Consider the following 24,605-nt stretch of genomic DNA (forward strand, 5'->3'; position numbering starts at 1 on the left):
AATCTTCCAGCACATCAGATGATAAACATTTTACTGGTGTAAATGCACCAAATATACTTAAAGTTGCTATTTTTTTCTTGAGATGCATCACATATTCAGGCCCACTTCTATATCTATCTCAGAAGAAAAGAGCCATGACATAGATGATTAAAAGCCCTGAGACCTGGCTTCCTATGGAAGGCTGGGGGATTGGAAGGAATGCTGCTGGCTTTCCCTAGTGGAAAAGTCAGTGAAGAGACACATCTCAATGACTGAATTCCCTGCTGTGGGAAAGGTGAGTTAAATAATTGGAGAACTCATTCCTGGAGTATTCTAGAAAGCAAGGGTAGACATCAATGCTATAATACCGTCCAGACTATGATGCTTCAAATATCTAGATTCTTAGCCTCTCAAAAACATGGTCCCCAAATATTTTCTACCATTCCCATTTAGAAGTGGGTATATAGATCCCTCCTTTGAATCTGGGATATGACTTGCCTGAATAGAGTGGAATATGGTGGAAGTGATGTTCCATCACCTGTGGGTCCAGAAGGTAATGAACGGGCAGCTTCCAATTTCTGCTTCTTATACTTTTTGAACCCAGCCACCACAGTAGGGGGCTTCCCAGGTGGCTCTAGTGGTAACAGGAGACACAAAAGACTCAGGTTCCATCCCTGGGTTGGGATGATCCCCTGGAGTAGGAAATGGTACCCCACTTCAGTATTCTTGCCTGGAAAATTCCATGGACAGAGGAGTCTGGTGGACTACAGTCCATGGGGTCACAGAGTCGGACACGGCTGAACACATACAAACACACCATAGTATGAGGAAGCCCACGCTGTTTATGAGGCCTTCATGAAGAGGCCCATGTAGAGAAAGACTAGACTGCGGTTTAGTCTCTGAGACTAAGGCTCAGCCCTAGTTGATCTCCCAGCTTAAAGGCAACACACATAGGCTTCCCACATGAGTGCACCAATTTTGAAATGGATCTTCTAGCCCATAATTGAGTCACCCTACTTGATTTAAAGTGGAGCAGTGCTGAGCTCTGCTCAAATTGTAGATTTTTGAGTCGAATGAATGATTGGTATTATTTTAAACACTCAGTTTTGCAATGGTGTCTAATGAAGCTAGATAATTGATACACTGCATGTTTTGGGGAGAATCCTTTCCTGGATCCTTTAAGGTACTCTCTGGGGCCTGAAATACTGCTTTGTTTTGCTTTCTCCTCTTGGTCCAGCTGAAGACTGAAATTAGCTGTCAGAGCTGGGTATATGGCAGAGACACAGGCAGCTGCTGGTCAGAATGTAGATGCTAACACAATTTCCAGCCTTCAGATTGTCTATGTGTCAGCAGGACTAAACTTGTTCCTAAAAGGTCTTGTCTCAGTTTCTAAAAAAAATCAGGCTTCTTGTTAATAATAAGGAATGCAAATTATATCAACAAGGTACATTTTACAAAAGGCAAATACATGTCTTTTTTCTTAAGGATAATATACAATGTTAATTGGAATTAACTGACATATTACACACTGCAGGGTAAAAAAGTTACAACCATTTAGAAAACAATTTGTCAGTATGTACACACATGCTCCTATACATGTATGCTAACAATACTAGCCCTGACTCAGTGATTTTTACTTCTTATACTTTATCCTAAGCAAAAGATCTAAAGAAGGACAAGGAAGATGCTTAGTTAACATGGAGAAGTAGTAAAAATAAAAGTAGATTATACCAGTCTCATGGAATATCATGTAACCATTAAGATGATAATAATGAAGACAAGTAATCCTTAGTTTATGATGTAATACCAAATGGGGAAAATCAGAGTATAAAATTGTATGTTCATTAATTACAACTCTATAAAAACAGATACACATATTGACAAATGTTAAAAGGGAAGAAAGGCAAAATAAGCTATTTTAGGATTTTTCCCCTTTAAGAATAATACTTTTAACATTATAAAAGGAGAGATGGAGCGATGATCCATTAAAAATATACAATCACTCTCCAACCCAAATAAGCTAAACATTTTCCTGATGAAGGCAATTATTGACCTTCTGTTGACCAAAGCCAAGAACTAATACTTGGATCCTATGGAATCTGTATCTGAAAACATTATTTTAGATGACAATGTCTTAGAAAATAAGTCCTCTATAATTTTATATATCATATTTACACTCTGGGCATTTAATAAAAGAAAATGGAGGTAATTCAGAGATTTCAGTTAAGTTAGCATATCATAATTTTGGCTTTGCTTTCCTCCCTGCGGCTCCCCCCCGACTTTTAACCTTCCAACTTTTTCTTTCCTAGGCTTCTCAAATATAAAGTGCTAAAATAAAACCAGCAACAAGTTTCTACTTTTAAAGTGAACTTTAATCTGATTTTCACAAAGATCCATCACAATTCAAAATCACTGCTGTACTCCTGGTGCTAGTAAGATGGTGTTTGTCTTTTGCATTAAAAATTAAGAATTCTAGCCACATAGGAGAAAGAAAACCTGGCTTAGACTTCTCAGTGATCAAGTGCATGCCATTAAAAGCAAAAGGATAACTGATTGCAATTGTGTCCTTGGATATTTAAAGCCAAACCCATTTTTACCCTGGTTGTTTAAACACTGGCTTTATGGTCTCCTTTCTCTATCCTAAAAACATGCACAGGAAAATGGAGAAGAAAGACCTGGCTCACTCAAATTCCAAACTTCCTCTTATAGACTGGTAAGCGGAGTGGCAAGAAGTAAGGATGACTTCTCTGCCAGCCTTCTTGCTGGAGGCATCAGCCTACTTCACCATGAGCCACGTAAGTGCCATTCTAAGCATTAAACATACTTTTATTTGTGTGTGTAGCCAAACATTAAATACACATTTTCCTAAGCTAATATCCAAGCAGAGCTGTTTACAATTTACTTTAAAAGATAAATGGCTGCTGGAACACTGAATCCATTTCAGAATTTGGTTGCATTGAGCCATTTTTCTCAGTCATAAAATAAATTCCATAGTAGAGAAAGAAAATTCCATAATTCTGCCTCTAGGTATTAGAGCAACAGGAAGTCAGACATCAGCTCTACCTGTAGCCCTTTTTGAATAGCCCACTCAACACTAATATAAATGTAAACACATCAGTCAGCCAGTCATTAGGGGCTCAAGAAAAGTCTTGGGAGCTAAAGTATAAACTCCCATTTGGTTCCAAGGCTCCTAAGCTAAGCATCTTATTGCACACACACAATAAAACAGGCAGAAGTCAAGATGTTCTCTACCAAGATAAACTAAAATTAAATGAGGTTAAATTAAATTAAAATAAATGAGTAAACAACCCCTAAACTGAGTAACTTTTAGGAGGCCCACAGAGATGATACTTCCAGCTTTCAAAAGTCAAAAAGATTACTATTCTTTCTCTCATATACATACCTTAAATCGAGTTGTTTAAAAGAATCTACATTAACACCTCTTGATCAGTGTCAAAGTAAAAATTGCTTAATATTTAAGTGATGAAGTCTGCAGCATCAAGCATCAAGACTTTGACTTTAATTGGCTTGTGGTACTGTGGCTTACACTGGAGATGTTTGTGGGCTTTAACATTACAGAACAGCCTCCCATCTCTGTACTTAAACAGGCCAACAACATGTCTGTAAAGTGGAAAAGGTCCACTTATATGATGTAAATGTTTAGGTGGGTGATGAGAGACACTTGGAGCACCAGATTCTCTTGTGATCTAAAATCTGCTCAAGTGGAAGGTGGCTCCAGGAAGAAATGAAGATCTATCTAAGAATGATTGCTACATCTCAATTAAAGTCGTTTTTCTTTGATAGTCTTTACTTATTTGATAGGTATTTACTTATCAAGTTGGTACCTCAACTTGATAAAAACCTTGAATATACCTGAAATCTGTGCTTCCCATTAAACAGCTATAAGTTTTAATATAGAATTTGCAAGTGTTCTGAAGTGTCATAATGACTGAACCAGAAAAATCATGGTTCTCACATAGAGTAAATGCAGATTCATTGGTGGTGCCTTTTTCTTGAACTTTGGAGAGACTGGGTCTCCACAGAACTAGGTATTTGGGCCACCATGAGTAGAGTGGTACCTTTTCTAATAGTTAAAACTAAAGTTTAAGGCTACCCAGAAATTGGGTCATTTGTAGAGACATGGATGGACCTGGGCTTCCCAAGTGGCACTAGTGGTAAAGAACCTGCCTGCCAATGCAGGAGATGCATTAGAGACATGGGTTTGATCCCTGGGTTGGGAAGATCCCCTGGAGGAGGGCATGGCAACCCACTTCAGTATTCTTGCCTGGAGAATCCCATCAATAGAGGAGACTGGTGGGCTATAGTTCATGCGGTCACAAAGAGTCGGACACGACTGAAGTGACTTGGCATGCACAAATGGATGGACTTAGAGACTGTCATCAGAGTGAAATGAGTCAGAAAGAGAAAAACAAACATCGTATATTAATGCATATATGTGGAATCTAAAAAAAACTGGTAGAGATGATCTTATATACAAAGCAGAAATAGAGACATGGGCTTAGAGAACAAATGTGTGGATACCAAGGGGGAAAGGGGAGGGTGGGATGAATTGGGAGATTGGGATTGATATACATACATTACTGATACTCCGTATAATATAGATAACTAATGAGGACCTACTGTATAGGTCAGGGAACTCTACTCAGTGCTCTGTGGTGACCTGAATGGGAAGGAAATTAAAAAAGAGAGGGGATATATGTATGCATATAGCTGATTCACTTTACTGTACAGTAGAAACTAATATAACATTGTAAAGCAACTATGCACCAATAAAAATGTTAAAGAAAAGACTACACAGAATAGACCCAGAACCAGCATTCACTTGGCACCACATTGTGGGGTCTGTTTTAACTGGTCAGTGGCCCATGCCAGTGGGCTGGCTAAACAGTTTATCACCTTGTAATATACAAAACTGGGGCAGTAAATTAGAGAACTCTCAAGGATGCCAATATTTGTATATTAGAGTTTTAAAGTCTCAGATATAGATTTTTTTTCTAAGTGTGGCAAAAGTCCTGGAGTGAGTTACATCTCCTCTGGGATATCAGCATAAAATCTATAGAGAGGAAAGGACAGATCCAAATGAAATGAGCAGAATAATTCCAGTGCTGAATCAATTTGATTCTATGTTATAAAATCACCACACAGCATGTAGGCCTAGACTAGAAGTCAAAAGTTTCAGCTATACAGCTCAACTTCTCAAGAAGAGTCCTGACTTCTACTTTTTCTTTTGATCCCATATAATCCCCATACCATAATTTTAAGTTTTGAGAGTCTAGTCACCCCAGTTATAACCCAAACCCAGGCCTAACGTCATTTGACACACGTCTATACTCTCTTGAAGTGTGCAGATTACTAGCGTGGCCCTGAATACCATGTCTATTCTGCCTCAATTTATAACGGAGAGAACCAAGGCCCAGGGAAATTATGCGCCTTGCCTGAGTGTGCAGTGCAGTGGGAACTCAGACCTAGAAAATGGGCCTCTTTCCAACTCATGTCTGTCTACTCAGATCCTACAGAATAAATGGCAGTGGTAAAAAGGAGCAATCGGGCAAGGCTACATGATAATCAGGGACCAGTGCAAAATGAAAACGGGGGCTCCTTATTAAAAAAAATATTAAGAATTTCAAGATGGCTAGGGCAGCACATTCTAGGCATGGGGCCAAGTGTGACCGCACAAGTAACACATCCATGAAACTGATCCTGGCTGCAGTCATGTCAGCACTTACTAAACTGTGACTCTTTGAAGGCCAAGGGGAAGACCAGCTCTTTGAACACTGAATATGCTCAAAAATGACCTATCATGTGGATAAGTGAATGAATGTGTAGGTGAATGAGTGAAAGAATGCAGCTGGAAAATTACACCTCAGACCCAGGGTCAGGTTGAGTTAATACACTAAGTCACCCTGAGAACTTGGTCCATTATTAAGTGACACAATTCATAATCTGAAAATACTTCACAACACAAACAATCTCCTAGCCCCAGCATAAGTAAGTTGCCAGTACCATGTCCAAAATGTGAGCAGCAAGGTTTACATGTGGTAGTGTTACAGGGCTTTTATGTGCTCAAGAAATGCCAGCTTCTTAGCAGAACTGGTCTTGTGTTCGTTTTCTCTTTGTGTTTAGAAGTAGCTATCCAGGTATATTTTACAGAACCTATCCATGTGCAAAACTACAAAATACTTCAGATGCAAGTATTTCATATATTGCCAAGCATCCCTGATTTGATAACAGTAGTGATAACAACACAACAGTTTGTGGAGTTTTATTATGTCAGATACCGTGCTCCGTGCTTTGCATGTATTTCTCCTGAAGAAAAGACCTCATAACATCAAACTGTGAATGAAGTATATTATCCTGATTTTCCAGTGAGGAAAACGAGGCTCCAAGAGGTCGAGTGGCACATCAGACAGAATTTGCCTTTAGGACCATGTGGACTCCTGGAGACTAATAGTTCTTTGGAAGGTTGGCTAAACACAAAACCATAGAGCGAGGGCTGCGGCCTGCCTTTAAGGAGTGAGACTTTCATCTGATAAGGACTGAGGGAAGTTTCACTTTGGTGAGCAAAAAGGCAGTCATAAAACCCTGCAAGTAGAAGTTTCTGATATTGAAAATCTAGGTGGTTAATTTTATAGCTTATTGCAAATTTGGATAAAGACAGGTAAAGGAGAAGCCTCCTCACCCATCTTTTATGGGGCTTTAGGATCTGATTCACTGCATTACTGTAACAGGAAAAGAGACTGAACTCTACTCTGAGTGAAGGAAGACTTCGCCAGGCTGAGATTTCCACTCAGGTCGTCGGCAATGTATTTCATTAAGGGACAGAAAGGCAAAAATGTGGGTAACATTCATGATGACAGACTCACATTTGTCTCAGAACTGAAGAGAGGTAATGTTTCTGTGTCTACCTCTCCAGATAGAAGTGGCTTCATAATTATGGCTTGTATTAATTATGATGTTTCAAAGTGTAAGTCTGGCACAGGTATCTTACGTCTCATTTAAAACAAGCCATAGGGAGGCAAAAAAAAAGAAAAGAAATATGAGAGCAAATTCATTTGATATATCCTGTCTACTTTTTTGTAGCATTGCCCACCAATGTCATAGTTTTTACATTTTTAAACTGCCTAATTAAATGAAAGTGCTGTTCCAGGGATGCAAAATTTTTTCATAATGGCAGAAAAATATTTCTGGCCAAATGCCAAAGTTTTGGAGCTTGTAAGCCCTCATGAACATGTTTATGTAATGTTACATGGTGTGTACATAACATGCATATATAACAATGGATAAATACAAATTTTGTTGTTGTTCAGTTGCAAATAGTTTGCAACAAAATGCTGATTTTGTACATGTATTCAATAATAAACCAGTCTCCTCCATATAAGTTGATAATGGTGGTCCCATTCTCTGCCCAAGACTGCCGACTCCTTGGAAAATACCCTGATGCCGGGAAAGATTTAGGGCAGGAGGAGAAGGGGACGACAGAGGATGAGATGGTGGATGGCATCACCAATTCAATGGACATGAGTTAGAGCAAACTCCGGGAGATGGTGAAGGACAAGGAAGCCTGGCGTGCTGCAGTCCATGGGGTCGCAAAGACACAACTTAGTCACTGTACAACAACAACAACAACAACAAAGAAAATGGAAAGAACTGGCAAAAGTAATCATTACCAAGTTTACTTATCCATTGAGTTATTTATTTGCCTTCTCACAGGTCAGCTAATTCAAGCTCTGTTCTGAGACATCGCGCCAGATGGCATCTGCACTAAATACTCGTCAACCTATACAAAGATCATTAATGAGGATGGCTGCCAGGTGGCGCTAGTGATAAAGAACTCGCCTGCCGGTGCAGGAGATGTAAGAGACTTGCGTTTGATCCCTGGGTAGAGAAGATCCCCTGAAGGAGGGCATGGTAACCCACTCCAGTGTTCTTGCCTGGAGAATCCCATGGACAGAGGAGCCTGACGGATTTCCAGTCCATGGGGTAGCAAAGAGTCGGACATGACTGAAGCGACTTAACATGCATGCATGAGTGTTTTCAGGGAGATAAACGTCTCCAAAAAAAATTAAATCAAAGATGGCAAATGTGCTGTATTGGGACTACCATGCACTCTCTCTACTTTGCATAGAAGACTCTGCAAATCAATCAAGGTATCCTTTTTCTCCCTGACCTTAGATGTAGCCCCACACATTTCTACAACACAAGATGCAACAGCCTACTACCAATCAGGTTTGGCCTCTCTGAAATTCATTTGCCCTGCCTGTCCTACATGTTCCATGGGGAATGGCTCTTCAGGGATATAACTGAAAATTACAGGGAAATTGTGCCATGGTAGCGTATCAACCCCTGAGAGCTCAATGAGGTACAATTACTGCTAACTGAAAATATTATCTATATATTTCTGAAAATTGAGTATAAAAACTATATTAGCAGCAATGAAGTTTTAAGTGATCTTGAAAGAAAAGGGCAAAGTGTTATAAAATGTATATGGCAATAATAAATTTGAGAAGTTGGACTATTTGTGTGTGTGTGTGTGTCTTTGTACAGACAGTTATATGCACATTCATGAGGTGGGTTCATATTTTTTGAAATCACCAACAGATTTGATACTAGGTGGCAATTAAAATACGAAGATAAATATAACATTAAGGAATGCTACTACTAGAAAGAAACTTGGAAATCGTTTAGATTCTCTTTGATGCCCATCCCAACCTCACTTTATTCTAATGAGAGCACAAGGGCCACAGAAGGCCAGGGCTTTCTCCAGATAGCTGGCTGGCTGATAGTGTTGCCAGGCCAAGTTTCCAGATGCCCAGCTCTGTCCTCTCACTCCATTTTAAACTGCTCTGATGGCCTTTTCAGTGATGGGTCCATGTTTTGAACTTTAAAATTACATTAAGCCTCACAAATTAGCTATAAGTGTGTGGCAGAGAAGGAGAGAGACAGGACAAGGAAAGAGTGAGGGAGAGATCTCTGCTAACTTCTCACACTTTCTATCACACACAGCATCTGATTTCCTGATTGACCTCTGAGGACATTCAGTTCAGTTCAGTTGCTCAGTCCTGTCCGACTCTGCGACCCCATGAATCGTAGCACGCCAGGCTTCCCTGTCCATCACCAACTCTTGGAGTCTACCCAAACCCACGTCCATTGAGTCGGTGATGCCATCCAACCCTCTCATCCTCTGTCGTCCCCTTCTCCTCCTGCCCCCAATCCTTCCCAGCATCCGGGTCTTTTCCAATAAGTCAACCCTTCGCATGAGGTGGCCAAAGTATTGGAGTTTCAGCTTCAACATCAGTCCTTCCAATGAACACCCAGGACTGGTCTCCTTTAGGATGGACTGGTTGGATCTTCTTGCAGTTCAAGGGACTGTCAAGAGTCTTCTCCAACACCACAGTTCAAAAGCATCAATTCTGCGGCGCTCAGCTTTCTTCACCGTCCAACTCTCATATCCATACATGACCACTGGAAAAACCATAGTCTTGACTAGACGGACCTTTGTTGGCAAAGTAATGTCTCTGCTTTTAAATATGCTATCTAGGTTGGCCATAACCTTCCTTCCAAGGAGTAAGCGTCTATTAATTTCATGGCTGCAATCACCATCTGCAGTGATTTTGGAGCCCCCAAAAATAAAGTCTGATGCTGTTTCCACTGTTTCCCCATCTATTTCCCATGAAGTGATGGGACCAGATGCCATGATCTTAGTTTTCTGAATGTTGAGCTTTAAGCCAACTTTTTCACTCTCCTCTTTCATCAAGAGGCTCTTTAGTTCTTCTTTGCTTTCTGCCATAAGGGTGGTGTCACCTGCATATCTGAGATTATTGATATTTCTCCCAGAAATCTTGATTCCAGCTTGTGCTTCTTCCAGCCCAGCATTTCTCATGATGTACTCTGCATATAAGTTAAATAAGCAGGGTGACAATATACAGCCTTGACGGACTCCTTTTCCTATTTGGAACCAGTCTGTTGTTCCATGTCCAGTTCTAACTGTTGCTTCCTGACCTGCATACAAGTTTCTCAAGAGACAGGTCAGATGGTCTGGTATTTCCATCTCTTTCAGAATTTTCCACAGTTTATTGTGATCCACACAGTCAAAGGCTTTGGCATAGTCAATAAAGCAGAAATAGATGTTTTTCTGGAACTCTCTTGCTTTTTCGATGATCCAGCAGATGTTGGCAATTTTATCTCTGGTTCCTCTGCCTTTTCTAAAACCAGCTTGAACATCTGGAAGTTCACAGTTCACGTATTGCTGAAGCCTGGCTTGGAGAATTTTGAGCATTACTTTACTGGCGTGTGAGATGAGTGCAACTGTGTGGTAGTTTGAGCATTCTTTGGCATTGCCTTTCTTTGGGATTAGAATGAAAACTGACCTTTTCCAGTCCTGTGGCCACTGCTGAGTTTTCCATATTTGCTGGCATATTGAGGGCAGCACTTTCACAGCATCATCTTTCAGGATTTGAAGTAGCTCAACTGGAATTCCATCACCTCCACTAGCCTTCGTAGTGATGCTTTCTAAGGCCCACTGGACTTCACATTCCAAGATGTCTGGCTCTAGGTGAGTGATCACATCATCTTGACTATCTGGGTCATGAAGATCTTTTTTGTACAGTTCTTCTGTGTATTCTTGCCACCTCTTCTTAATAGCTTCTGCTTCTGTTAGCTCCATACCATTTCTGTCCTTTATCTGTCCTTTATGAGCCCATCTTTGCATGAAATGTTGCCTTGGTATCTCTAATTTTCTTGAAGTGATCTCCTGTCCATCGCAGCTGCCGTGCTTCCCTGAGGACATTAAAGCCTCATAAATTGGAGATGGTCTTGGCTATGAGAGGGCGGGGTAACTGTCACCTGAGAAACCACATCCGATTGGGCAAGAGACAGTGTCAGAGCCAGCAAAGGAGAGCCTGGTTATCTCTATCACCTTTGATCAACCATCCTTTGCTGAACCAGTAGATTCATTCAAATACCTTTGTATAGTCCTCCAAAATGGTCCCCTGTTCCCTCACTCCTTCTTTGTTTAGTCACTCCATAAAAGACAGCTGGATTTAGGAACCCTTCAATACAGTTATTCAGGTAAATAATATTCACCCTCCCAAGAAAAAAGTGAAGGAATGTATATAGAATGCTTAGGACAAAGTAGGACATGAAGACCAGTAAGGTTAATTTTTTTATTGTTACTTTTATAATGATTTAAAAGCCCCCAATTGATATTATAAAAGTAACATGGCCCTCCTCACTACTTACGTTCTATGATTTTATTGTTTCTTTCACTGAATGAATCAAGGAGATTTTACAGTGAGTGGTTTGACATCACGGGCTTTGGAGTCAGACAGGTTTGGGCATGAATTCTGACTCTGCCACTGTGTGCTCCTAGCAGGTACATAATTGTAGTGGACAGAATAATGTTCCCATTCATCTGCAAAGATGTCCGTGCCCAATCCTGAGAACCTGTGAATATACCATAATATATGGAAAGAGGAACTTTTCATATGTGATTAAGGGATCTTTTTTTTTTCTCTTTTGCTGTCCCACATATAGGGTCATCGTTATCATCTTTCTAAATTCCATATTTATGCATTAATATCCTGTATTGGTGTTTTTCTTTCTGACTTACTTCGCTCTGTATAATAGGCTTCAGTTTCATCCACCTCATTAGAACTGATACATTCTTTTTAATAGCTGAGTAATATTCCATTGTGTATATGTACCACAACACCGAGGAAACCAGAAGTGAAAGAGACACGTGTACCCCAGTGTTTATTGCAGCACTGTTTACAACAGCCAGGACATGGAAGCAACCTAAATGTCCATTGGCAGACAAATGCATAAGAAAGTTGTGGTAAGGGATCTTAAAATAGGTGGATTTACCCTGTATTACATGGGTGGACCCAATGTAATCACAAGGGTCCTTATAAGGTGGAAGAGGAAGGCAGAAGAATCCAAGGAGACATGACTATGGAAACAGAAGTAAGAGTTATAGGATGGCTGACTTTAAGTTTGGAGAAAGGGGCCACAGCAAAGAAATCCAGGTAGCCTCCTAAAAGCTGGAAAAGGGAAGGAAATGAATTGTTCCCTTGAGCCTCTGGAAAGAACACAGTCCTGCTGACACCTCAACTTTAGCTCAGTGAAGCCCATTTGGGACTTCAAACCTCCAGAATTGTCAGGTAATAAATCCCTGTTGTTTAGACATCTAAGTTTGTACTAAATTGTTACAACAGCAACAGGAAACTAACTGATGCTCCTGGAGCATCCGTGCCCTTATCTAAAAAATGGGAGTAAAACAAATATGTGCCCCAAAGGGCTGACATGAGGATTAAATAACAGAATGTAAATAAAACTCTTTAATGCTTGGTAGAAATGAAGAACTCAATAAATGTTCACTGTCATTATGTATGATATCATTACATAGAGATGAGATTGCTATATTATGATTGTGATAAATGGTGATTCCATGAAGTATAATTCATAGTATCATAACGATCCCTTACATTTGAGTGGCACTTTGGTTTTTATGAAGCCCTTTTATCAACACTGTCTTATTTGATGCTCATCTTAACTGTGAGTCCACAGACGAGGAGCCAGAGCCTCCGAGGGGGACAGTGCTTTCCTTAGGTCACTCAGAGAGCTCACTATTGGCCAAAGTTGGGAGTCTAAGTCATTCCAGACACAGCAGGCTGCCGATTTCATCATGTGGTTTATAGAAATATACACATAGGGTATGGAGAATCTTAAAATGAAACAAAAATGATAAAGCCAAATGATGATGGGGTTGTTCATCCCACACAAGGCCATTTCCCACGTGGTCTCATTCAGCGGCGTTTTTTGCCTGCGCCTCCTGCCCCAGCTCTTGCAAGAGCAGCCTGTGGCCTGTCTCAAATGCATCTAGTCAATTGTGCAAAGCACAAGGGAAAAGATTTCATCCTGACCGCAGCAGGCAATCACCTGATACCCTGAAGCATGAAGTTTGATTACCCTTATCTCAGCTTATCATTAAATCAAAGACTGTTGCTATGAATACTGGACCAGGACTCCATTTATGAAATGATATACGCCAGTCAGCAGAAGTAAGTGAGTGCCCTTTTTCTCTCTTAATTTCTGCTCACCGGGAGGATCCTTTGCAAACTAGGAAAAAAAAAAAAAGTCTCTCTTCAGCTTTGAGCAGATTTTATTACTCTCTTTACTCTTTCATGAGCTGGCCGGATTGCCTTTGGCTCATATGTATTCTCCCTGTGCTGTGGGCAAGAGGTTTGCGACCTACTACCGAGTGGCCTGCCAACACTAGTCTTGACGTCTAGCACCTTGCTTGGATGGGAATCTGAATGTTACAAGATGCTGGGCAGGCTGCAGGTGCTCTGAGGTTGAGAAACTCTGGCTACACCAGAGCATCATTTCTCCATTTGTGGTCAAGGTACCAATGTGAGTCACTTGAGGAGTTTGTTGAAAATGCTAACACTGGGACCTCATGCCAGATCCAACAACACAGACCCATTGGTGCTGGGGCCCTGGGAATCTGCATATACCCCTAGGTGATTCTGATCAATTCTAAAGTTTGAGGACCACTGGTAGAGATCAAAGATGTGGGTGATGACTGCAATGGGCCTAATTTTCCATGATGTTACTCAGGCTTTAATTGGCCCAGGGGGCAAACAGCATAGAACACATGCCAATCACCTACATTTTGTCCTTCAGCTCAACCATCAGTGGAGCCAGATTTCTGACATCATGAATCTGAAATGGCTGCTATCTGGGTCAGGGCTAGGCAACTAGGCATCAAGGTCTGGGTACATCTCTAGGGCCTTGGAGCTCTCCTGCCAAATTTCCCTTTCCAGTCTGGCTGAATGTGTGGCAAGTGTAGTGTGTGGGGGTGGAGGAGAGCTGGTTGTAAAACAGGCTTCAAGGTCTATGTATCAGTCAAAGAGATATGACAGAACCACATGTGAAAAGACTGCATAGTATAAGGGCTAAAAGCATGGGCCTTGGAGCCAGACTGTATTTACTTTTACTTAACAGACACTGAGATAAATATAGTACTCACTACAGGCCAAGCACTATTCTAAGTGCCGTTCAAATATTAATTCATTTATGTCTCACATACACCCTACCAGGTGGCCACCACTCATCATCATCCACCTTTCATGTCATGAAACTAAGGCTCAGGTAGGCTAAGTAATTTGCTCAAGATCACACAGTTTATTGATCACATAGCCAGGACTCACACCCCAATAGGCTGGTGCCAGAGTTCATGTCCTTAACCACCTTACTAAGTTGCTTCTCACGGGCCCAAGTCCCCTGGTTCTAGTACTCATTAGTTGTTTGACCCTGGTAAAATTACTTAATCTCCCATCCCTGTTTTCTCCGGTGCAATAAGGAGTAATAACAGTAGTATCCACCTTAAAGAATTCTGACCAGAAGATTTAATATATTCACTTAAAAGAGTATCAAGCACACAGTCAGCACTTAATAAATGCTAATTCTGAGTTAGCTATTCATCCATCCTCCACTCTCAGGGGTAGCATGAGGATTAAATTAGATAACATACTTAAAGTACTAGGCACAGTGCCACACCACCCGGTAAGCATACGGTGAGGGCTAGCTGTTATTATTAGGCAAGTTGAGCCAGGATGGTTTATTTTAGGTTTTGTCTGAAAGGCAACTGTGCTCTCTGCAAGGGGAGGCAGCACGCCCTTCACTTCAGAAAGTAATTGGGTAGCAGCCAGACTAATTATTAAATCCAACAGGTTCTCTGCTTTATGTCAGTGGAATATTCCTGAAAAGTTCCTAATATTGAATTGGTATATGCTTAACCCTTTTTCCCCATTGACCTATCTTATCATTTCTGATTGATCTTTCATTGGCAGTGATTCTTCAGACTAAGAATCTGCTCTCAGACTGTCATGTAACTGTTAACTTATAAAAGACTTAAATATACCAAGGAAAATTGAACCACTGGAGCATTTCTTGGCCAAGCAATTGGCTTAATCATCCCCTAATGTAATTGTTTTCATTTTACTTTTCCTTCAGTATGTGTTCTCGTGCTTATACTACTGAGAACTTCTGGTATTTCCTCTCAGAACGCTTATGTTGTTGTTTAGACGCTCAGTCGTGTCCCACTCTTTGTGGCCCTGTGGACTATAGCCTGCCAGATTCCTCTATCCATGCAATTTCCCAGACAAAATACTGGAATGGGTGGCCATTCCCTTCTCCAAGCGATCTTCCCAACCCAGGGGTTGACTGAACCCATGTCTTCTGCATTGGTAGGTGAATTCTTTACCACTGAGCCACCAGGGAAGCCCAGAAAGCTTATCACCTCCACTATTATATGTAACTGTGGACTGATTACAATTTACGTTAACTCAAGTGGTTAATAACGGCTTGGAAATCCTCATACCCAAACAGCCCCATGTAGAGGAGGGATGTGCATGTGGGGAAGCAGGGAGAAGGTAAGGGAGTTGGGAAGGCAGGATCGTGGGGAGCCACTATTGGGGGGTGAGTTTATCCTGAAAGCTCAGACTCAGGAAGGGATGCTAGATCCCCAGGGTCACTCAAGGATGGGGTCTTCCAAAGGGAAGTATTACATTAGTAACTCCAAGTTGTTTGCTGCTACTTTTTCACTTGTTCTATCAGGATACGGTTGCCAGAGTTCCAACCCTTCACCAGGCATGACAGGTTATAACTACAGTCGAATAAAAAGTTAAGACTCAATTAACACGTTTACTACAGTATTTGCAACACATCTACTATGTGTCACATACTCTGCTAAGTTACAGGGGTGAATAAAGCAGTCTAAGCTCCTGGAGCCTGCAGTCGAAGGAGCACCTGGAATCCAACTCATGCGTGTCTCACAATTTCAACAAGTTGCTGCTCTCTGTTCTACTTCCTATCTCCACATCCTCCCCAAACCCCTATCTATATATGCAACCGTGTTCTTTGTTAAGAGCCTACACCTAGTCTTTTCAAGTTAAAGCAAAAAGATGAAGCCCATGATGCAACAACCTTCTAGTCTGATTCTTCTAAACCCCTCTGTGGGGGAAACCAGCTTGGAGGGTAATATGAGGCAAACCACATGATCCTTTGCCATGTTCCTGTGTAACAATGAACCAGTTGGCAGTTGATGTGGGGGTTTTAGCTCTGATCACGAAGCAAACTCCTGAATCATCACAAGATTGATCCCATCCATTCCGATGGCTTAAGCTACAGGGCCATCTGCTGATCGGCTCAGTACAGTAGACCAGAGACACTCAATAAATATTTGTGGATTTGCATGGCAAACTGCTTATTCACACCTGAAACGCAAGTCTAGGTCGGGACTCAGAAGAGGACAAGTGACCTAGACCCCCCCGCCCCCATCCCAGGGCCTTTGCCTAAGCTGTTCTCTATGCTTGGAATGCCCTCCCTCTCAGCACCTCCCCTACTGCCCCTCAGTGTCCACCTGTCCAAATCCTACCTAGTTCAAGGACCAGCTCAAATATCAGCGCTCCACAAAGCCTTCCCTGACCACCCTAGCCAGAAATAACTTCTCACTGCTCTCAATTTCCATAGGTCCGTGTGTGTTCTGGCACTTAAGACACTGGCCATTTTATTTTGGCTATGTGTTTACCTCGTCTTCAATACACCACTCAGTAAGAAGAGCCTTGAGCTCTGGATCCATGTCAGTTCCTCTTTGAACTGTTTCCCCACCCTGGCACCTCCTTGTACGGAGTAGACACTTGGTAAAAATTAGCTGTATGAACAAATGGTTACCCCAGCAATGACAAAAACAGAAGCAACTGCAACATTCTTTATTCTTCCTTTTTCTATCTCTCCTCCTTCTTCAATAGCTTTTAAAAATATGTTTACTTGATCTACCAATTACCCAGGGGAGGTATGGGGACTTACTGATATACATAGACAGCTCTGCAGACCAAAAAGTGTTTCCAGGGACCCTTCTAATGACAAAGGAGGCCTCGACCAATGTAGGCGCTGGGGGAGTCTGAGTCCCTGGTCTACTGACAGCTGGCTCCTGGGAATGGAAGTGTTATTTTCTCAAAGAGCTTCATCTGCTCTGGTTCATATGTGCCAGTTCCTCGCCTGAGTAGAAACTCCTGACTTTATTTTTAAATACAGACTCCAATAATAGGCTAAGTAATTGCAGATCTTCCCAAGGATTTTTTATACATGTACCAACATATTGGACTTTTTAAAACCCGTATTTCCTTTCCATAAATAAATGTTGAAAACGTTAAATTTCAGCACTATAGGTAATGTGCATTTGTTTTTTTCCCTCCCATAGGAATCCTGAATTAAAAAGATCAACAAAAAATGCTGATGCATGGGTGATGATTTCTCAAGCAACATATCTGATTACTCACAGAGGTAAAAGGATTCTCCCTCAGCCATAAGTAAGAAAAGTGTATATTATAGTATAATATGCAGTCAAACTTCAGTAATACACTTTTCATCCTCATGCCACTAAAGCTTGAACAGCTGCAGCTTTCACTGTCTTTGCTGATGGGGGCCCATAAATACTCCTGGGAAATGGGACAAAGATACATAATGGATCTTCACCTGCCAAGATCAGGGAAATGAATGTCAATCACACCCAGATGCAGAAGCACTTTTTGGTAGAGTGATGAATATTGCTGTTTGTCCTGTGCCATGCAATTTTGGACAGGAAAACCTAACAGGGAAAAAATGGTGGGAGAAGATGCTACCCTAGGACACTTGAAAAGAAGGGCATGTCATAATTATTTGCCTAACAGGAATTAAAATGAAGAAGAGTGTGTCAATACAGTTTCATTCAGAGAAAGGTCAAAAGTTAAGAGCATACATATTCTGCACATATCATTTCAATCAATGCAAAGATTTCCCTCAAAATAGAACTATTTTATTGAAAAAGAATGTCAGAAGTATCAAAGAGTCAGAAAATTGCCTGGGGGTCCAGATTCCTGAAAACAACTTAGTGCAGTGATGGCATGGTGGGCTGAGATGTCAGGCAGACCTGAGTTCAAATCCTGACTCCCAACTACTTCCCTGCTCTATGATCTTAGGACAATGACTTGACTTCTCAGGTTCTTGAGTTTCTTTTTCTGCTTTTTCGGTAAAGCAGTGATAATAACAGAATCCGCCTCAACCATCCCAGCTGTCTGAGTGTTACAGGACATAATTAAGATAAAGGTCTTAGCGTAGTACCTAGAAATTAGTAAGGAGACTAATGATAAGTGATAGTTGTCAAGGTTGCTGCTTTCTCCTCTTCCTCCTCCATCATCATCATCACATTATCCCAGCTATCTTGTAGCTGATTTCATTAGTAAACATTAGAAAAAGAGGTGAGAAGACTAGCTCCCACCAAATTATGAGACCCTCTCTCCTTCCTATCAGGTTCAGTTCAGTTCAGTTGCTCAGTTGTGTCCGACTCTTTGTGACCCCATGGACCGCAGCATGCCAGGCCTCCCTGTCCATTGCCAACTCCCAGAGTTTACTCAAACTCATGTCCATTGAGTCGGTGATGCCATCCAACCATCTCATCCTCTGTCGTCCCCTGCTCCTCTTGCCTGCAATCTTTCCCAGCATCAGGGTCTTTTCCCCTTCCTATATCAAACTCAAAAAGCAGTACTTTAAAATCTTTTTCTTTTAAAAGCTTGGCAACATAACCTTACAAACATGTCCACCTAATTCATGCCATTCTTGGTTTAATAAGCAATGGCTATGGAGAAGGAAATGGCAACTCACTCCAGTACTCTTGCCTGGAAAATCCCATGGACAGAGGATCCTGGTAGGCTACAGTTCATGGGGTCGCAAAGAGTCGGACACGACTGAGTGACTTCACTTCACTTCACTGTAACAAGTATCTTAACTGAGTAAAAGGAAGAGGAAAAAAAAATGTTACAGAATGCACTGGGTTCCCTTAGGCTTGGGTCCCAGATTTTAGGTCCATTACACATTCTTTGTGATAAAAGAGATAAAACAATGATACGTTCACTTCTTCAAACAACCATACAGGGTCTTTTTCTGTTTCAGTCATTCGAGATCACCAGCTAAAGGCACTTCATTCTTTTCTTCCCCTTTTCGATAGACTGAGTTTTAAAGGTCTAGGATGAGTGACGACTGAATGACTCCTTCTAATTCTGTAATTCTGGTGATTTAATTGTATCAAGTCTGAAGAGGCTTTCCTGTGAGTCCTGTAAGGTTGAGGCAAGCCTCCTCTTAAGTGGAGCAGGCCACGGCAAGCCAGCAGGGTCTTTCTGCAGGTGCGCCCCTCACCCGCCGCCAAAGTGGGTGAGGGGCCCAGCACAGGTTGGCAAACAATGGAAACTTCCTGTTCTGGGTGTTAACTTTAGTTACTACAGCCAGACAATGCTGCCAGTGGTGTGGAAGAAAAAATTGCTGTAGCCAGCTGTGTTGTTCACAGTCGGATGGATTCTGTGTAACTCCAAATGGTGATGGAGCCAGCAGCCTGTTGTAGCCAGGGACAGAATGATGGATGATCTACATACTGTGTCCAAGTAGAGAGAATGGCAGAAGTTCACTTCAGGGTTGTTAAAATGCTAATCTGGGTGAGTTAACGAAAGCTTAATAGAAAAGAAAAGTTTGAGAAATAAGTCTACCTCATGTGGTACCTATGTGGAGCACTGATTTCATCACTCTTGGTTACATAAACAGTTGCTTTTCAAAGTAAGAATGTTTCCTAGTTTTCCTGTTGGGATGAATGGAAGCAGATTCACTTATCAGCTGCACTGCCACTGCTGTCAGGTCTGAGGAGAAAAAGTCAGACTGACAATAGCCACCGTAACTGAAAAGGTTACGATATGCTTAATATAGTTATATGATTTTCATTCTCACCACGTGTCATGGGAATAAATCAAAACACATTTTTTCCCCCAACTGGAAGTTGGCAGCTGTTCACAAGATAAGCTGCAACTAAGACACTGGCTTTGGTAGATTTTAACGCTAAGTCTCCATTCACAGGAGCTACTGAAAGTGAGATCTCCAGCTCCATTGACAGTTTCAACATGTGAATTACACTACTAGTACATTGCATTATTACTGTTGAAGGCAGGAAGATTGGCCCCTTGTAAACATCTGGTATGGACAATCTTGCCTTAAAACCTTTAGAATGAAATAACATGCTTCAGAAGAAGATGCAGATTTACATTTCTTGCCAAACGATCCAGTTTTGCCATTCTCTGTCTCTTTAGATTCTTACTAAGTTTAACGTAGAGAAACACGTCTGCCTCATGTGATGTTGGAACATTGGCTAGCATAGCTCCTTGCAAACGACAGGGACTCAATAAATGCTGACTGCCTGGCATACCCCAAGTGCCTCTTGCTTCCTCTAGGAATGAATCTAGAATGGGCAGGCTTAAAGTCTATTAACTGAAATAAAAGGTAATATTTTATCTTGCAATATGCTAAGGAAGGCGTTCACCTCCTACTCTTACACCAATAATGGTTAGGCATTCAGCCAGGCTCTTAACTCTGCATAAAATGCATCAGAAGGGTGAAAAATGACCCTATTTCAGATGCATTTTTCACTCTTTGTAACTTAGTGAAAGTCAAATGCAAGAACAATGACTAAGCTAATTACCAAGGTTTATTATGATGGAGCAGCAAGAAGTGAAGAACTTCTCTAGTTTCAATAAGTCCTTAACAATTATGGGTATCTTTGCGAATCCAAGCTCTGATTCCTGCTTACTTTGCTTGCGTGCTTTAAAGCAATAGAAATCACCGCAGAGGATTCAGGGGCCTACTTACCCCAGCACAGGTACTGGACAGATCCTTCCTGTTAAGCAAGCAGCAAGTGAACTGACATCCACTGGGTTTCTAAGTAAGTTACCCCCACTCTATAGTTTACGTCACAACCATCTTTCAAATCCATCAAATGAGGGGAGACAAGGCCAGATGGTGCTATTAGAGGACTCCAAAATAAATACTAATAAATAAATAAAAGAGAAAAAGGGCAGAATGCCCACAAATCTAAATCAAATTCAAGTTAACTAGCTGTTTTGTGAAGGAGAAGCCACAATAATCCTGGCACACTGTCCTGAATCACAGAAATGTTTCTCCAAAAAAAATGTTCACCTATGTAGTATCCCTCATAGAAACAAAGACAGGTAACAACTAGAATCCAGTCCGAACTAGGTGCTGGCTGTTAAAATCTCACCAAATATACCACTGGAAAAAAACAGTCTGCTAAACAACGCATTTGGAAAACTCAGGGTTTTTTTTTCACTTAACTGTCTTTCTGAGAGAACAGTCCAGGGACCTAAGTCATAGCAAAGACACTAACTATAAAATACAAAACTCAGTTATGGCTGGGCTACGGTTTATTTACTTACAAATGTTCAAGTTCACGGTAACATAGGCTTACATCTCAGAACTTATTTAGCAATTTCTATTTATCTGAGCCAGGGTAAATGTCTGTATAGTACTCACCAGCCTGACAGAATATGCCTGTCACTTACTACATTAAACATGACTACTACATAAACATGACTACACACAACTTAATTTCTTGAGTTAGATACCAAAGAGAGGGAGGGGATTTTTCAACCACATGAATAAGCCAGCATCAAAACCTATTGTTAAACCACCAAAATAACAGTAAAATCCTCACCTTGAGCTGTCTGGGATAAGATTTCTCAGTTCTACAAGAAAGAAACCTTGAAAAATTTCTCCAAACAAGTATTTGTCCAATTCTGGGCAGGGAGGGGAGAGCAAAGGAGATTAGAAAAATGTTAAACCTCTCCCTCCGACTTCACCCAAATATCAAGTAGAGGGAAGGATAATCCTTAAAAAGCAACTCAACATTGTACTGCAGATTTAAATTCTTAGGAGCCAGAAGTTCTTGGGAAAACTGTCCCCCTCATTTCTTCTCCCAAGTAACTGGAAACACTACGGTCATTTTTAAGGGAAAGCAGTCGCCCATAGCAATGGACATAAGGGCCAATGACTGTTTACAAAGTCTGTCTATCTGTAATAATCCTTCTGTGTGAATCTCCCAGCTGAACGCGGTGAGAGGTTGGGATGCTAGAACTTCGGTTATTGACTGGTCACGTCGGAACGGGGAGTATTACTCTGAGTTTCTCTAACACTGCTACCTCACTCATCTCTAGCTTCTTGGCATTTAGCTCTTCACAGGTTCGGGATTTAAAAGATCACCTGACAGCAGTGGTCCCAAGAGTATATACGGCAAAAATTTTCAAACCCAGTTCTCATCCACACCTTCAAGTCCTTTATGACCTTTTATTTCAATCCAAGAGTTATACACGATAGAGGAAGCTTTAAGCCCTTCCAAATTACCCAAGGCAGCTGCAGTAATTTTGCAGACCAGGAACAAACACCACCGCTGTCAAGACGGGAAATAAAAGTTTCCCTACCTTCTCCTCACCATCCCCCTGCCAGCGGCTGCCAACGCGCGCGGCGGCTCCCTCCCGGCTGCGGATGCCTCTGGCCGCCGGAGAAGGGGCTCATGCAAAATTGACTCTTCCTTATTTGTTTCCATCCATAATTGATGGGTAGATGAGAACGTAACACATCTCAGCGCTGGGCTCTTGCCGCCTGGCGGAGACCCTGTCCAAGACGCTTCCGTAAATCACTTCCAGCGGGAGAACAAAGCACGGAAAGTTGCGGGGGAGAGTGGCCGGGAAGAGAAACCGAGGCGCCGGGTGGGAGGCGGGGGTGGGCGGTGGGCAGCTCCGGGCCCCGGAGCCCGCCTGCGGCGCGCTCGGCCAGCAGGGGGAGAGGGAGGGTGGGAAGTGGCCGCCCTCGGGGCAGAGGCCTGGGGGCTGGGGAGGGGCCGAGTCCCCCGAGCCCCCGCCCCTCGGCACTACCGGTGGGCCGTGCGACCCCGAGGCGCACCGACAGGTAGCGGGTGTCAGCCGAGAGCTGCCCGGGTGTCGGCGGCTGCGCTGCGCCCCCTCTCCTGGCGCGGGCGAGTGCTCGCCCGTCCACTGCTTGCCTGGCCCGGCGATGCCGGAGTCGGCTCCGGGGCTGCCGGGCGGGCGGAAGGGGGCGGCGGAGCCCGCAGCCGGCTCTAGCCTCGGCTCGGCGGTGGAGAGAGCTGGAGACGTGGTGCCCGGCACCTAAGCAGCCCGGGTTCCCCCTGATAAGGTGTTGGGGAGCGCGGAGCTGGCGCTGCCTGGCAAGAAACTTCTGCTAGCTCCTTCCTTCTCCTCCTTTTTTGGGGGGAAGGGGGTGCACAATGTTGAAGGGCCCCTCCCCCCCAAGCTTCCAGCAATGCCAGTTTTGACGCGTCCACCAAACCTCTCCAGCCTTTTGCGCGTCCCTTGCACGGCAGGCGGAGAGCTGCTTGGAAAAGAAATCAACTCTCCAGTGCCAACACACACACATCCGCACACGTACGTACACACACACACACACACACACACACACACGAAGAGATTCAGGCTCTAAGGATCTGGGTCCGATCCCCACCAGGCGCCTAGAGCATTAGCAAATTTTTATAGGGCTGTCTTACCTCATGGGGGGAAGCTTGGTTTAAAAAAATAATGATAAAAGCTTGTTACGCTCAAGGAGAAATGAAAATAAAAAATTGAAAGATATATATCCCTGTGTCTCTTTGGGTTTTGGTTTCTTCGGTATAATCCTGAAACTCGCCACCACCAGTCCTTGCAGCAGCGGCAGCGACAGCAGCAGCCGGACCAAGCGGGAGCAAAACAAATCGAGGCACGGCAAATGGTGTAATTCGATCCATCTCCAAGTCAATCCATCAGGCGAGCCGGAGTCTCGTTCCCTCCCCGCACTCGGCAGCTCGCGGCGCGGGGCCCACCCCCGGGCGCGGACAGCAGGAGGCGCGGGCGGCCCGGCGCGCTCGCTCGGCGGAGCGCCGCGGCCAGCGCCGCCTGGAGGCCCCCAGCCCGGCGCCGCGGCCAGGCTGACCCCTCAGTGGCCTCCGCGTCCCTCCTCCCCGGCGCTCGGCTGCGCGCCCTCCCTTTCGCCACCTCTCAAGTGCTGCTCCTTCCAGCAACTCCCAGCGCCTCAGTCATCCGGCTCGCGGCGGCTGCTGCAGCCTGCGAAGCAGCCTTTTCGCTTTTCCCCCTCTTTCCCTCTTTTTTCTCGCTCTCAAAGATTTTTCAGAGCTTTCCTCCAGACATCTAGAGGACAAATCATTGCAGCCCAGAGGAGCTGCAGGCACAGTTGCTCCGTAAAGTTATGCCTTACTTTCCTGATCTAAGATTTATTTTTTTAAGCACATCCTTACAAGCCCGCCCCCATATTACCTTTGTTGTCCCCCGCCCCACTTCCCTTTATAACCACTACGCAAAACAGCTGGGGAGAAGCAATCAAACATTGTTTTATCTTTATAAAACACAGAAATTGCCTACTAAAAATCCCATTTCTACTTTGAATGAAAGCCATTCAGTACAGTATAATTTTGCAGGCTAATGAGCCGGTTTTACAGGCAAGTGTTTCGTGTAATATGTTGTGGGAGAAATGAAAATGTCCTTGAAGTGACATCATTTAAAACTGACTGTCACAAAGGAAAGGAAAAAAGTCACACATTTAAAAACGAGAGGATTTTAATTCAAACTTCATATCCAAGAACGGGCTTTGTTTTATTAAAATTTCCAGTTGAATTATGAATCACTGAGGGCTCTAAATGGCTGGAATGA

General features: G+C 42.8%; 1 protein-coding gene across 14 annotated transcripts in view; it reads right to left on the reverse strand.

Annotated features, from left to right (window-relative positions):
* The window catches only part of SEMA6D (semaphorin 6D), a 60,003-nt gene extending 35,820 nt beyond the window's left edge, over nt 1-24,183 (reverse strand). For 6 of the 14 annotated variants that reach the window (XM_081517244.1, XM_081517240.1, XM_081517242.1 and 3 more), the window contains exon 1: nt 23,450-23,866. The gene's annotated coding sequence lies outside the window, so the exon portion shown is untranslated. Of the gene's footprint in view, nt 1-22,349; nt 23,392-23,449 lie in introns of those variants that run through there. The other 8 variants (XM_081517245.1, XM_081517241.1, XM_081517243.1 and 5 more) reach the window with 3 other exon arrangements.
* Nucleotides 24,184-24,605: the final 422 nt, after the last annotated feature.

The sequence above is a fragment of the Giraffa tippelskirchi genome, chromosome 7 (genome assembly GCF_054371585.1).
Source record: "Giraffa tippelskirchi isolate mGirTip1 chromosome 7, T2T-mGirTip1v1.2.pri, whole genome shotgun sequence".
In the NCBI taxonomy this organism is placed as follows: Eukaryota; Metazoa; Chordata; class Mammalia; order Artiodactyla; family Giraffidae; genus Giraffa; species Giraffa tippelskirchi.